The 15,645-nt window shown below is 41.8% G+C and overlaps 1 protein-coding gene across 25 annotated transcripts in view; it reads right to left on the reverse strand.

Moving 5' to 3' along the window:
• Positions 1 to 15,645, reverse strand: part of CDH13 (cadherin 13) — a 1,387,059-nt gene that overhangs the window by 482,316 nt on the left and 889,098 nt on the right. The gene's annotated exons all lie outside the window — the stretch shown is intronic.

Consider the following 15,645-nt stretch of genomic DNA (forward strand, 5'->3'; position numbering starts at 1 on the left):
GACCCAAACTATGGTGGTTTTATTTTTTTCAAACGATCTTTTAAATAATGTTTGAAGATTCCCAGCTAAAGAGAAAACCATTATTTGCACGAACTGGTTCTAGAGTTTGCTCAAGGATTCATGTATATTTAATGTCACTTTATCATCAGTATCTGTGAACATGAATTAGACGGTAACAATTCCCTCCCTCCCCGCCATGGTTAACAATTTAAAGGTCACGACCACAATAGACATTCAGAACAGACAGCTAAATGAAAGCTGATACTGATCAAGCTGTAACCAATTAACAAATGACCAGGCACCTATCGGAACACTGTCACCCGTGCCTGGAGGGTTTTGGTGGACAGGACATGCAATGAGCCTTCCTCTGGTGCAATCGACCTCCCTCAAAGGCCATGGCTGTGGCCGCCAAGCCTGCAATTCCGACGGCTGCCACCGGGTGGCAGTGGTGCCTAAGGCAGCATCACCCTTATGCCCAGATTCCTCTGCTGTGACCAGTTGAGTCAGAGCCTGACAGCTCCATAGAGCAATGGTTTTTTTTTTTTTTTCCTGATTTAAAATTTTACTTAAATACATTGAGAGTTTTGATTAAACACCAATTATCTCTGTTTGCATTTTTTAAGATTAACATAAAATATCATCTAAAGCAAGGCTAAAAATAATGCATGTGCTATCTTCTGATGAAAAGAGTTTTTAATCACTGCTTGACTTGATTTAATCCAACTGACATTCTCCCCCTGACCCACTCCCTCCTGCTTTGGCGCTCCATGGGGTCAACAGCCTCAGCATATTGGGATCACCCAGGAATCCCCGTGCCTGGCACAGTGCCTGGCATACAGCAGGAACCAGTTCCAGTATCTGTTTAATAAAGAACACCACTGTGCAGATGGACATATGGCCCAGTCCTCGCTTGGCCAATAGTCAGTTCTGTGACCAGGAACATGGTTCTTTGCCTTCTTGGGTCTCAATTTCCTCATCTGTAAAATGAAGAAAACACCCCTTTTTTTCCCGGAGTTGTTGAGGGTTTAACGAGATAGTGTATGCAAAGCACACTTCTTGGCACACAGAAGGGGCTCAATGATTTGTAGCTAACGATTACCATACCATACTAATAATCACAACAAAATCACAACAAAATCACACCGTCGTTGTCATTGGGTAAGACTGAGACTTCCAGGTATAAAAAACATCTTCACCATAATATTAAAAATGAATCCCTTTCTAAGAGAACACATTTCCTTTTAAAACACAAGACTCACAAACATCTCTGGTTTGAGAAGAGACGTGCTTTGGAAACAGGCTTACTGAGCACAATTAAGGTAGGCCAGTCCTCTCCAAAGGCCATAGTAAGTCAGTAAGACAGTCTGACAGGAAATGAACATGGTAAACCTACATGAGCTGTGGTGCTGCCCTGGTCCCAAGAGTGGGCTTCTGACCCTATCTGTGTACCAAACATAGCTCAGCGGTGAAGACCAGCTAGGAGAAATCTTCTGTGCTCCCTTCTGGACCCTTCCGTGGTCACAAGGGTGGGGAGTACAGCACCCCAGACTTTCTGGAAGGCACAGTGGGACATGGACCTGAAGGCTCTCTTGGGGCAAATATGGCCACCTTCCCATTTCTCTGTCTGCCCCCGAGCACTGAATTATGGATCCAGGAATCCTCCCAGGGCCCCCTCTCCTCTTGCCATCAAGGACAGGTCTAGGTCGTTTCCTTGCTCTTGGAGAGCTTGAGCCACCCAACCCCACAGAAGCACAGTCTTGGCTGCTGGATTTAAATGACTTCTTCTCAGAGAAGAAGGAAGTCCCACTGTGCTGTGTGACTCCTCTCTCTCAATATTACTATTTTTAAAGCCTTGGCTTTTGACATATCTACTGAATCTGCCTCCTGGTCCTCAGAACTATGTCCACTTCAAAGGGGTGCCCACAGCCACACCAAACATAGCACCTCTAGGCTAATGGGCATTATGGGGCCACCAGCCCAGCAGTGTGAGGGGCATCATGCTCCTAGAATAACAGCCTCAAAGTGCGGTTCCCTGGACCAGCATGGTCATCACCTTGTTAGAAAAGCAAATTCTCAGGCTCCACCCAGAGCTCCTGAATCAAGAACCCTGGGGATGAGACCTAGCAACATGGGCTGTAACAAGCCCCCTGATAATGCCAATGTACACCACAGTTTGAGGACTGCTGGTTTAGACAGATTTCAGCACTGTCCATACTCATATAACTGGTGCTGGTTTCCACTGCCACTGTTTGGAGCATTCCGCTAAAAAAAAAAAAAAAAAAAAAAAAAAGCTGGGTCTGTTTGCTACTCCTCTCTAGACCTATTTTATTTTATTTATTTTTTTTTTAATTTTATTTATTTATGATAGTCACAGAGAGAGAGAGAGAGAGAGGCAGAGGGAGAAGCAGGCTCCATGCACCGGGAGCCCGATGTGGGATTCGATCCCGGGTCTCCAGGATCGCGCCCTGGGCCAAAGGCAGGCGCCAAACCGCTGCGCCACCCAGGGATCCCTCTAGACCTATTTTAAGCATACAGCACTATTAGGAACTCTTTAACAGCCTGTTTTCTAGAATGTCAGTACAGCAGAGTTGTTACTTCCCTGAGACGGATATCTCCAACTATATCCAAACACCCCATGGCTTGGAGAAACCTTGGAGGAGGCGGCGTGGGGGTCAGGGTTGTGTTCCGGGGAAAGCCAGGAGTCCTGGCTGGGTTTAGATTTAGGAATCACTCGCCATCTCCCTGGCTTCTTGGCCCCCAGGTGGGACTTCAAAGGAACCCCAGCCTACTCCAGCCTCACTGATCTGGGGAGATAGCAGGTGTGCAATGGCCGCAAACGCAAGACGGCCTCCAGCCACACATCAAAGTTATTCCATGCTAGTCAAGGGGGATTTTCAGATGAGCTTTATTACACTATGCTAAACTGAAAACTGCCCTGTGCTGCTCCAGGGCTGTGGTCCTTTTGTTCTTGTTGTTTAATGTGATAGGATATAAGAAATCCAGGGCTCTCCTTCTGGTCAGATCAAATCCTGCTGTGAGTCTCTGCTCTTATAACAGCTGTTAACACACATTATACCACATACCAGGGCTTCACAATTAGCAGGGCTTTCCTATTGGTCTTTGTAATTCAACGCTTCTTTTCACAGTGGGATTGTTTTTGTTTTTGTTTTTGTTTTTTGCAATATCCTCTGAGTTTGAATGGAAAAAAATAATCTAGCTAATGATGAGAAAGAATGTGGGCTCTGGGTGCCAACACTCTGGGAGGGTGTGTGAATAGCATGCAAGCATCTTGCTAAATACCTGGGTAAAGCCGTATTCCATATATAAACATGACACAATCACCAAGCTCTCTACACCATGTTTGCTCTATGAGCTTCTGGCCCCGATCTCCCGTGTCTATACCTGAACTCAGATCTCCACTAGAGACTTTTGCCCATTTTGTTCTAAGGGCCTAGAACATTACATACTGCAATAACTATTTGCATACCAGGTAAGTAAATCAATGTGATAGTCATCTCCTCACTGGCCTGTAAGTTTCTGATTTCTCTTTCCCCATATCTTGTTCTAATTGCAACCAGATTGGTCATTCTAAAATACAAACACAAATCTCTCCATGACAGTTCCCAGACTAGAACTCATCATGGCTCCCTACTGCTTCCAGGGTCAATTCTCAGGAACCCTCTTGATGGGTCTCCACCTGCTACTACAATTCTAACTTTGGCCACAACCATCCACAAGCCTTCTGAACTTTGTTCACTTTCTTTGGACCTAGGGCAGCTGGACTCCCACCCCCTAGCTTGTCTGCTGGAGACCCCTTCTCATCTTCCTGGACTCAGTGCCAGGGATTGCCCATTTCTGGAAGCTTCTCTTGACCTCCACCTCCCCACACCTGCTCCATGAAGACTGAACCCCATCCTCTGAACTTAGCCCTGCTCATCAGTGAGGTTTATTACAGTAGAGAGAGCAGATGGCCTCTTTGTGGGTGGTGGTGATTGTCCCTTGGGCTATTCATTTCTTGTTATCTTTAAAATTTCCTGGGTATGGAACACAGAGATACTTGATTAAAGCTTTGAGTAAAGAAGTGCAACTTTATTTCCATGTTTTTATATCATCACAAAATACTCATAAACCCAACTCACATATTAAAAATAAAAATAAGATCCATATAAAATGTGGTCTCTTTATGTGTGCAACATCAACACCTTTTCATTTCTCGTTTTACAAATCCCTAAAGTTAACTTTCTAAGCAGTGGTAATGCCTAGGAGTCAGGAAGGGACTTAGAACCCATCCTAATAATCAGCAAAGTTCCCCTTGTGTGGAGACCCTTTGTCTAAGTAGATGTTATGCTTGTCAGCAACGTAGCTCCAAGACAAATACCCTGGCCCTTCTTTCCTGTCACAGCCAACTAAACTGATGCTTCTAATTCTTCTCTATTTCGAAAATCAGGAGACATTTATTTTCAAAAAACAGAAGACACACACACACACACACACACACACACACACACACTATGATCAAAAGGATGAACTAAAAAATAATTAATACCCTCCCCCCAAATCATCAAAGGGAATAAGTCACATGTGAACAGTATAGGTCTTTGGAGGGTGGAGGTTGGGGTATATTTATTCCTTTACCCTTAGAATATTTCTGGTAATCAGTTTTTTTTAAACATGTAAGAGGAATTACTGGAGCTTGATGTACATGCTAATTTTGAAAACGTTGTCTATTCCATGTTAAATAGGAAAAAAAAAAGCCCACTTACTGCCTTCTATAGTTATTAGAAGGCATTTGTTTTATCATTAGATTGGTTCCCTAAGGTGATCTGTAAGCACTAATTAATTCCCAGCTGTGGTTTAGTCCTTGACATGCCTTTGAACTTGGCTGTTCAGCGGTCTGGGCAGCTGTTAGATCCATGCCCTTCCCTCACTCTTGTGCTGCTCAACTACTTTCAACCACTAGGTCATAAATTAATGAGAACTAGGGAAAGCCCAGGGGAAGAGTCCCAATCCCCTGGTGCAGAAATACCGAACCAGCACCCTAGCAATACACTGAAGGTGGTCAATAGCCACAGACCTACCGTATAATCCTAAGGTTCTCATCCCAGCTAGGGCTGGCTATATCCACCACCGAGTTCGAAGGCTTCCCATTGTGCCAGGGAGGCCACTAAGCTAAAGGGCAGGGTGGTGCCCTTGGGAAAGAACACAAGATGAGGGGATGTCTGAATCCACTATCCTTACTCTTCATCTATTAGCACTATCATCACACCAGCTTTGTTTCTCTTCTTTTATAGCAAAGACATTTAAGATTATGCCTAAGTACAGCTTATACTGAGTTCCATAGCATTCAGTGTTAATTTGTGGGCAGTTTTTTGGCATTATTTTCTGAGAGTTTATACATTTGGGGTTATTTTCTCTAGGCTGTAGAATTTTTTATGAGATTATTTCTTAATTTATGAGTATTTATAATATTTTCATTATTTCCACTTATATAATACTGTGGCTTATGAACTTTCTACTTTTGAGGTTTTAAAACAATTTTACTAGTGGCCATGTGTAATATCATCTTTACTAAAAGATCCATTGACTAATGGAAAGAGTGAGTACTCTACAGCATTATTCATGAGAACCAAGATGTGGAAGCAACACAGGTGTCCAACAATGGATGAATGGATAAACCAGAGGCGGTATATCCATAAAATGGAATATAGTCTTGAAAAAGAAAGGGAATTCTGACACATGCTGCCATATGGAAAATAATCCATCAGTATCACACTTTTGCATCCTTTATTGTTCCAAAGAATAACTGAGATCCTTAGATGACACTTTCTAAATTTCTCGTTTCTTTTTTTTTAGAAATATTTTATTTATTTATTCATGAGAGACACAGGCAGAGGGAGAGGCAGGCTCCATGCAGGGAGCAAGATGTGGGACTTGATCCCAGGTCTCCAGGATCACGCCCTGGGCTGAAGGCAGCACTAAACCACTGAGCCACTGGGGCTGCCCAAATTTCTGGTTTCTTCATGCAGGCTGTGAATTACACTTCCCTGCTCATTTGGTCCCTTCTAAACATATTCCTTGACCTTGACTCTTATTTTTCTACTGAAAATCAAGATGGTCCCTGAAATCTCTGGTAAATCTCTAGATCTTCTATACCTGCAGTCTATTCCATTTATGAATTAGACCTATGACAGTAGGGAGTAGTCACTGAGGTTGTGCTCCTCTGGCTCCTCTCCTTCTGGGCATATAGTAGGACTAAATTTCCTCAGCCACTTGCAATGGATTGTGGCCATAGGACTTGCTTTGGCCAATGAAGTATGAGTGAAAATGACATGTGGCACTTTCTGAGCAACTCTGAGCAAAAGCTTTAAGAGCTATGGTGTGCTTATTCATGTTCTTTTTTTGCCTTCTCCGGCAATTTTCCAAATAGTGGTGACTTCATCCACCCAGATCTCAAGGAGAGAATAATGGTGAGGAGGAGCAGAGCCCCCACCTAACCCTCAATGGACATAGAGTTTAATTAAACTTCTGTTACTTTGATCAACTGAAATTTGGGATTGCTTATCACTACAGCAGAGCCTAACCTATTCAAACTAATGCACAGAGTATTTAGAAGAACAGGGTTGGAAGATGAGTAAAGACGTGTCTGCATCCCAGCTCAGAGCTCATGAGCAATGTGGACTTTCGTAAGCAATATGGCCTCTCTGATCCTCATTCTCATTCTCTGCAAAATGGGGGAAATAATGCCTATCCTAGATAAATGATCTTAGAGACATGCAATGCTTAAATACATAAAATATTCAATAAGGCAACTGTTCTTTTTAAAACTATTAAATGAGGAGGAGGAGGAGGAGAAGGAGGAGGAAGAAAAAGAGGAGGACAATGACAGTTTCTTTTTATTGAACACAAACTCTTTGCCATGCTGTATTCTAACATTTTGCATACAGTAGCTTATTTAATACTTATAACAACTCTACAGAATAAGTACTGATACTAATCTTCACTTTACAGAGGAATAACTGAGTCCTATAAACCTTGGCAAAGTCAGCTAGGAACAACTTCAGATTTGAATCCAAGTATCCAGAGCCCATGGTTTTAAGCCTGACTCCATATGGCCAACTAATCAATGTGTGCTGGGCTGGGTGGAAACAGCCCAGAAGTAGAATCAACAAAGCTTCAGTGCCTGGCACTGTTGACAGTGCTCCAGTCTGGCCTCCTGGTGACATGCCCACCAATGAAGGCTGAGAGTAGAGATGTTCATCCCCGGCCTTTTGCTAGTGACAGTGCCAAGACTGGGGACTTTCATGTCTCCATTCCCAGATTTATATGTATCCAGCGGGTCACCCATTCTCCCCGTACATCAAATTCCTGGCAGGAATATCTTTACCTTCTCACACCCTCTTAGCTTTGTCATAGTAATGGTGTAATTTGGAGGTTTCTGCATACATTCTGTCATCTTAAAGGATAATAAATTAATCATGCCCTTGGGCACTATTGAAATATACACACTTAATTTCTTACCAACTTTCCTTCCTCACCATTGCTCTGCTCCTTTTCCTTCCATCAGTTCAGATTTTTATAGTTCCCAAAGAAATATTAAACCAAATATTTATGCACTCATCTGAACCAGAGTTCAGAGAAAGCAATGTAACAAAATCAGCATTATGAACCTGGAGCTATTCCCGTTTGGAAGTAATAAACACGAACAATTGAACAATTTCTCCCTGGAAATGCATGTTGGCTGCCCTTTTGCTGAGAGTTTCAACACTTATTCTTATTATTCTTATAATTCAGGACAAATTTTAATGTTAAGTCTGATGCCTGGAAACACAAGCAGTGTCAAACATAAATAAAATTTCAATCATTTTCAATTGAAAGCCTGATATTCTATTTTGCCTTGCATGCACCTTGGCTAGAAGGACCTGTGGATGGCTTCAAAGTTCTGAATCCCCTGAAGCAGCTACTATCTCTCACAATCAGGTTACATGACTAAAATCTTTCCAGGGCCCTCCCTCATGCCATCACTTTCAGAGAAAATTTAAGCTCTTTCAGAAATGCATTCAAGGCTCATTACAGCCCGTCCCCGACCTCTGTCTTTAGCTTCATCTATTGCTTGGTTCACAGACAGACTTCCATTCTGTCTTGTTAGCATTTCCCCCAAGGTGCCTTGCTCAAGCTGACCCCTCTTTCAACCCTGGAGTTACCTTTTCCTGACCTAGAGACTCCTATCCAAAATCTGAGCCTGGCCAGTCCAATCATCTTTTTGGGAAGCCTGGTCTTGGGATGAGGAGAGACTGCGTCAATTAGCTGAGAAAATGCTACGGACTCTGAAAGTCTCAGCAGCGTAAAAGCCGAATGTATCATTTTGGGGAGACCCTTTAGGACCATAAGTGTGGACCTTGACAAAGAAAATAGTCTACCTGGAAAACAGAAAGAGAGGGTAATGACTACCTTTGTGTATATGAAGCCAGTTTAAGCTCAAGCCCCATAGTTGGTGAATTATCCTCCCCAGTATTAACTGAATCTTATGCCTCAGGCTAGGCCTTTAAATTATACTTTTCTACCAAAATATCACAGTCCCATTTCCCAGTGGTGTCTGGTAAATGACTTTAATTCACCAGGATATTACCAAGTATATATCTATATAGCTCATTCCTTCACTGTCCTTGAGTTCTCTAATTACATTCATCTATTCAGTGAGGACTTCCATGACCATCTTATTAAAAAAAAAAATAGTGGCTTCCCTTCCAACATCATTCTCTATGTTCATTACCTTGTTTTGTTTTTCTTCACAGGACTCATTATCACCTGACATAGTTATCTGTTTATTATCTCTATTTACCATTAAAATACATGCTCCATGTTATCAGGGACTTTTGTTCATGGCTGTGAACAGTGCAAGGTGCATAGTGGACACTTAACTATTTTGTAATAAATAAAGAAGCTATATAAAAAGAAACTGAAATGAGAGATCACATGGTCAGAAGGGAAAGGAAATAAGTGCATAAATCAATGAGCTTGCACAGCTATCTTGGTTTCAAAATGACTTATCAATTCCTGGTAAGGACCAGTTTTGTTTCTTGGGCTTAAGTTATGAGAGATACTCTAGTATTCTCCCAAGAGAGTCATTTCGAGTGGCCAGCCTAATTAAATGATCCCAATGAAACACACACATTTTTAAGAGTAGAGTGGTGAGCTCCCTGAAAATTAACAGGCAACTGGATGCAATGGGATCAACTTGGGTAAACATCTTTCTAAAATATGGTTTTTCTAAAGGAAGCCCAACAAGAGAGGATCATACAAACTATAAGTAAATAACGTCTTTGGCAAAGGGTTTTATTTTTTTATTATTTTTTTAATAATAAATTTATTTTTTATTGGTGTTCAATTTGCCAACATACAGAATACAAACACCCAGTGCTCGTTCTGTCAAGTTTTTTTAAAAGATGCATGACAAATGGAAGTCTCTTGGTGGGGGGCGTGTCTCAGGTTCCTCTCAAGATACAATAACTAATCCTTTAAAACAGTCATTGGTAAACATAATTGCCCAATAACTGCCTTGTGGGTGATTACTCCATAACAGATTGTGTCGTGTGGTGTGTTCTCTCCCAGGTATATGGGGATGGGTAGAGGCTGCACGAGGTAGGACCCCGGAGGAAGGCATGTATTTGAGGGGAAAGACAGGTAGTCTGTTTTTTTTTTTTTTTTAATTTATTTATTTGGGAGAAAGAGAGAGAGTAGATGAGTAAGGAAGGGTCAGAGGGAGAGGAAGAGAGAGATTCCTAAGCAGGCTCCATGCTCAGTGCAGAGCCTGACATAGGGCTCCATCCCAGGACTCTGAGATCATGACCTGAGCTGAAATCAGGAGTCACTGACTGAGCCACCCAGGAGCCCCAAGATGGTATGTTCTATAGAAGATTAACACAGTGAAGCACCTTAAGTGATTAGAAACATAGAAAGAGGGGCAGGAGGCATAGTTTTGGGCATCACCCACAGACCTGCAGAAAACATTGGCTTAGTTTTGCTGTTTTAGGAAAGGCCATCAATACAGGTTACCGAACAGACAAGTTTGAGCCTTAAAGAAGAGAAACATTCTGAAGTTGGAGAGCATCAGCTGACGTTATCAGCTGCCTGGTGGCGGCAGAGAAGCCTGTCCCTGTGGCGTCCAGGATCACACTACCCTCTGCTGCAAGCGCTGTAGAAGTGACCAGTACCAGGTGGATTCTGAGGTTGTTTCTCACTCTCAGCTCAGCTACTATGGTCTCTAAATCTGCAGCTTGGAGCAGTCCTGAATGGATGTGGATCAGCACCACATGAAGCCAGGCAAGGAATGAGGCACCGCCCAGGGATCTCTGTTTAAACCCAACTTGACCAAACCCAACCCTTTGTGGGGCAAGGACTCTCTTCCATTCCCTGAACTCCATTTCTCCAGGTGCTGAGCAGTAGCCACCACTCCTGCCTCTGCGGTGCAATGGCTTAGAAGACGGCTTGGGGTCAGCTTGTGTTCCAGTAATCTGTCCTTGGTTTTGACCTTGAGTGAACCTCTCACCCCTCTGAACCTCAGTTCCTTCTGAGAGATCCGAGCTCCCGAGGTCCTGGTGAGCCCAGGGTACTGTGGCTGGCACATAGTAGGCACTCAACAAATACTAATAATTATCATCTGAGTGTATCTAAACATGGCAACATGTCAATATCAGGAAAAGTAATTTTATAATTAAGAGGGTTTTTTAAAACTCTCAAGTTGCATCGTAGGTAATAATTGCTTTCACTGAGGTCTTATAAATGTCAGGCACCATGCTAAAGCTTTATGTGTATTTTGCCAGGTAGTTACTGTTATTTCTATTTCAAAGGTAGGGAGAGTGAGAGACAGGGAAGCGAAGTCATTTGTCCAACTGGGCTACACAGCTAGTTCTGGGGCAGATCCAGACGTGGAGACCTCTGAGACCAGCTTAGTCGATCCAGAACTGCAGATGCTGGTGTGACGTCAACTCCTAGCTGCTCAATTCTTTACAGCTAGACCAGACACCTCCTCAAGGAGTGGGGCTGATGGTTTCAAAGCTTTCACTGGATTAGGAAGGGGAGAGCTGGGTCTTCTCTACAGGGCTCCTGCTGAGCACACAAGCATGCTCAGATGCCACACAGTGGGTGCTCACTATTACAGGGCCCAGGGCCCCAGCCCACATGTGCAGATACACATGCTATGCAGCAGAAAATGAATGCATGCACAGTCCTGGTGCTTTCTGACTCGAAGCCAAACAAATTTACACCGGCTCATTTGTCAGCTGCCTAAACCCCCTCTGTCCCAGCCTAGCTCATCCCGCCTCCCAAGTTCCTTAGTTGTTATAAGCTTATCACAGAAGTAAATCAAAATGTTCTCAAGAGAAGAAAAGATAAAAGCAAAAAATGCAACATCCCCAAGAGAGGAATATTTTTTATGGTTCCACAACTCTAGCAATTCTGTCTTTAAAAAAAATCCATTATTTAATTTTAGTACCATGGAGGTGCTAGTGATGAATAATGGCTCCTCTTCTACCTTCTAGTATTTCTAAAATATTAATACTGGTTGGATACCTCTCTCCTAAGGGGAAGTAGGACTTGAATCTTTTATAGGCTCCTGAGCCCTGTTCCCATCCTATGAATTTATTTGATTACTACCAATCATATGCTCTGGGTTCTTCAGATTATGTCTGCACCAAAGGATGGGGCCACCCAGTGAGGTGGAGAGGGTAAAATAGGTTGCTAAGTAATCGCTTTCTCATTATTTTCTTTGTCTAAATCTCTACTCTTTTATTATCCATCAAGATGCACCTCCCGTCTCTACACTGGACTTGGGCTGTGAATCACAAACGGAAGCCAGAATGAGGCATCCAACTTCTCAGCCTCTGGGGCAGATGTCCATCACGGCTAACAATGGTTCATGCATCATTAGTGGCAAATTGTTGATGTTAAGTTTTGAGCACTGGGTCCCCAGCGATTTATTCTTACAGGTCATAATGCTGTATGTCTGTGTGTGTACACGTACTGTGTGTACGTGTGCACGCTCTCCCTTTATACTTGGGGGACAGGAGAAGAAGAAATGAGGAGATGGTTTCAGAATAAACTAGAAATAGGAATGTAAGTTATTGCAGCTGGCAATGAAGGTTTTTTTTTTTTAAATAAAAAATCAGGTGTACTTTTATCCCCTTTATAAAACGTACATGTACACTAAGTAAAATCTGGAAAACAAACCAAAGTAGAAGCTAGAAGAACAATGTGCTGTATTTCTCAGCTAGATGCTGGATGTTATAACTATTTTAAAATACTGATGACTTCCCTCCAGTTTTTTTTTTTTTTAAGATTTATCTATTTTTAGAGAGAAAGAGCACTCACATGAATATGCGAGTGGGAGGAGGGGTAGAGGAAGAGAGAAAGAGAGAATGTCCAGAGAAAGAGAGAATGTCCAGCAGATTCTTCGCTGAGCACAAAACCCAGTGTGGGGCTCAATCCCAGGAACCCTGAGATTGTGATCTGACCTGAAATTGCTGAAATCGAGTTAGACACTTAACCAGCTGAGCCATGCATGTACCCCTTCCTTCCAGTCTTTTATATACATACCACTGTGTAAATATATTTTTAATTAAAATTTTTTTTTACTTTGAGATAATCATAGTTTTACATGCAGTTACCAGAAATTCCTTTTACCCAGTTTCCCTCAATGCCACAATTTTGTAAAACTATGTAGTACAATATCACAGTTGGGATATTGACATTGATACAATCCACAGATTCTATTCAGATTTCCCCAGTCTTATTTGTACTCATTTGTGAGTATCTAGTTCTATGCAACTTTGTCACATGTGTGGGTTTAAGCTACCACCACCATTAAGCTACTAAACAGGTCCATCATCACAAGGACACCCTTTTGCCCTTCATAACCAACCATACCTTCCCCTCTCCCATACACCACCTTTCCCTCACATCCCTAGGTCCTGGCAACCACTAATCTGTTCTCCATTCCTATAATTTTGTCATTTAGAAAATGCCACATAAATGAAGTCACACAGTATGTAACCTTTGGGATTGACTTTTTTCACTCAGCATAATTCCCTGGAGATTCTTCCAAGTTGTGGTGTATCAAGAATTCATTTTATTGCTGAGCAGTATTCTATGGTATGGATGTTCCAGCTTCCTTAACTGTCCACCTGCTGGAGGACATCTGGGTTGTTTGCAGTTTCTGGCAATTATGAATAAAACTGCTATGAACAGGTGTGTATAGGTTTTTGTGTGAACACAGATTTCATTTCTCTGGGATGAATGTCCAGGAGTATAATTATCTTGTCTTGTGGCAATTGCATGCTTAGTTTTACAAGAAACTGCCGAATTGGTTTCCAGCATGGTTGTACCATTTCGCATTCCCACCAAGCAACATCTGAGTGACGCAGTTTCCCACATCCTCATTGGCATCTACTGTCGTGACTATGCTTATTTTAAACCATCTTAATAGATGTGTCCCGATACCTCTTTGTGGTTCTAATTTGCATTTCTCTAATGGGTAATGAGGTTAAGCATCTTTTCATGTGCTCACTTGCCATCCATAGATCCTCTTTGGTGAAATGTCTGTTCATGTCCTTTGCCTATTTTCTAATTAGGTTGATTGGGGATATTTGCTGATTATTTTTAGAGTTCTTCATGTACTACACATACAAATCCTTTGCCCATACGTGGTTTGTCAGTGCCTCTTCCCAGTGTGTAGCTTTCCTTTTAATCCTTTTAACAAGATTTTTCCTAGATCAAAAATCTAAGTTTTGATGAGGCTCATCTTATCACATTTTCCTTTTAGGGATCTCATCTTTTGTGTCAAGTCTAAGAACTCTTTGCCTGGCCTTGAATCTCAGATTTTTCTCTCATTTGTTCCTAAAGGCTTCGTGGTTCTACATTTTAACTTTACATCCATGATCGATCCATTTTGAGTTAACTTTTGTATAATAGTGAGGTTTAAGTTCAGGTTCATTTTTGCTTACAGACGCGCAAGTGCCCCAGAACTATCTGCAGAGGACCTAACACTCCTCCACTGAACTGCTTTTGTGTCTCTTTCTTTAGAATCAGTTGAACATATTTGTGTGAATCTATTTCAGGGTTCTTTATTCTCTTCCATTGATCTACATGTCTTCCTCTGCTGCCCCACATTGTCTTGACTACAGTAGCTATATGGTCCTCACATCAGGCAGAGGGATTCCTCTTCCTTAAAATTTTTCTTCTTCAAGATTGTTAAACTATCCTGGGGCCTGTGTCTTTCCATGTAAATTTTAGAATAAGCTCATCTATGCCTATAGAAAACCTTGTGAGGATTTTGATAAGAATTTGCCTTAAAGCAGAAATATATATATGTATATATATTTATATATTATATATTCACATATATATTCACATATATCATATATATATTTATATATATTCACATATATCATGAGCATTTTCCTTATTATCACTAGCTCCTTTTTAATGGCCACTAAATATTTTGAGATACATATTCCATCATTTACCCACCTCAATAATGGATGTTTGACTCTTCAATAAGGAATAATGTGAATAAAGCTACCAAGTACATCTTCCTGCAAAAACAAACTCCTCTGCATTTTAGATTATTTTCTTAGGATAGTCCCAAAGGTGGGGTTACTCAAACAAAGAGGAAGAACATTCTCACAGTTATTTCTATTTGGATATTCTTTCACACGTTTTTTACCAGTTGATGAGAAGTATTACCATTCACTTTAAAATTTCATTTTGTTATGGGTTTGAACATCAAAGTGGGAGAGATAGTCATCAGTGAAGAGAAGTCAGGGTATGAGGACAGAGGGTAATGGAACAACCATGCCTTCTGAAAGCATGATGACTGCAACCTCCACCTGGCTGGCTCTGGCTTGACTCTCCCCAAAGTGTTGCTATATACCTGCTTTCTGGAGTCTTCCCCACCACCCATGGAAGGCAGGTAAGGTAAAATCAATTCCTATTTCATTTACTTTAGGGCAGCTATTTGCTACCTACATGGTCTTTAAAAAAACACAACTCTTTTCATCGTAAAGAGATTTAGTTAAATCATTTTCTTTTTGCCCAAGAAAGGGAGAGGGGCAGACTGACCAGCTCAATCTATCTCTTTATTGTTTGGCCTTGGAAATGTCTGTTATAGGAGATGGTCCTGAATAGGAGGTAAGAAATACATGCCCGGTGGAATGATCAATGATAGTTTGGGAGGGCTGACACAGTTCCATTTATGTTTCTACCCTTCCAAATCAGGTTTTCTCCTTTTTCTCTAATGGAAGTAGAGGATCCATGGAGAGCTAGGAAAACAATGTGGTTTTCCTTTCTGTGCAGTCATTTTGCTTTTAAAACTACGCTGGATCTTCACTGCTAACAGCAAATATGGTTAATCTCGAATTCCAAGTCCTAAAAGCCAGGGTTCTCCTTCTGAGGACTCAGGACAGAGGTGACCTCTGTGGCCATGTCAGAGTGTACTTGAATTCTACAGGATATCTAGCAGAGGCCAGAGCCAGAAGAAAGGAAAGTCCAAGGCCTCCTGGCCATGCCAACGTTATGTTATTTAGAAAAAACTGGTTTGCAGGCACCTGGGTGGCTCATTTGGTTAAGCATCTGCCTTTAGCTCAGGTCATG

This window comes from Canis lupus, chromosome 5 (assembly GCF_003254725.2).
Source record: "Canis lupus dingo isolate Sandy chromosome 5, ASM325472v2, whole genome shotgun sequence".
Classification (NCBI taxonomy): Eukaryota; Metazoa; Chordata; class Mammalia; order Carnivora; family Canidae; genus Canis; species Canis lupus.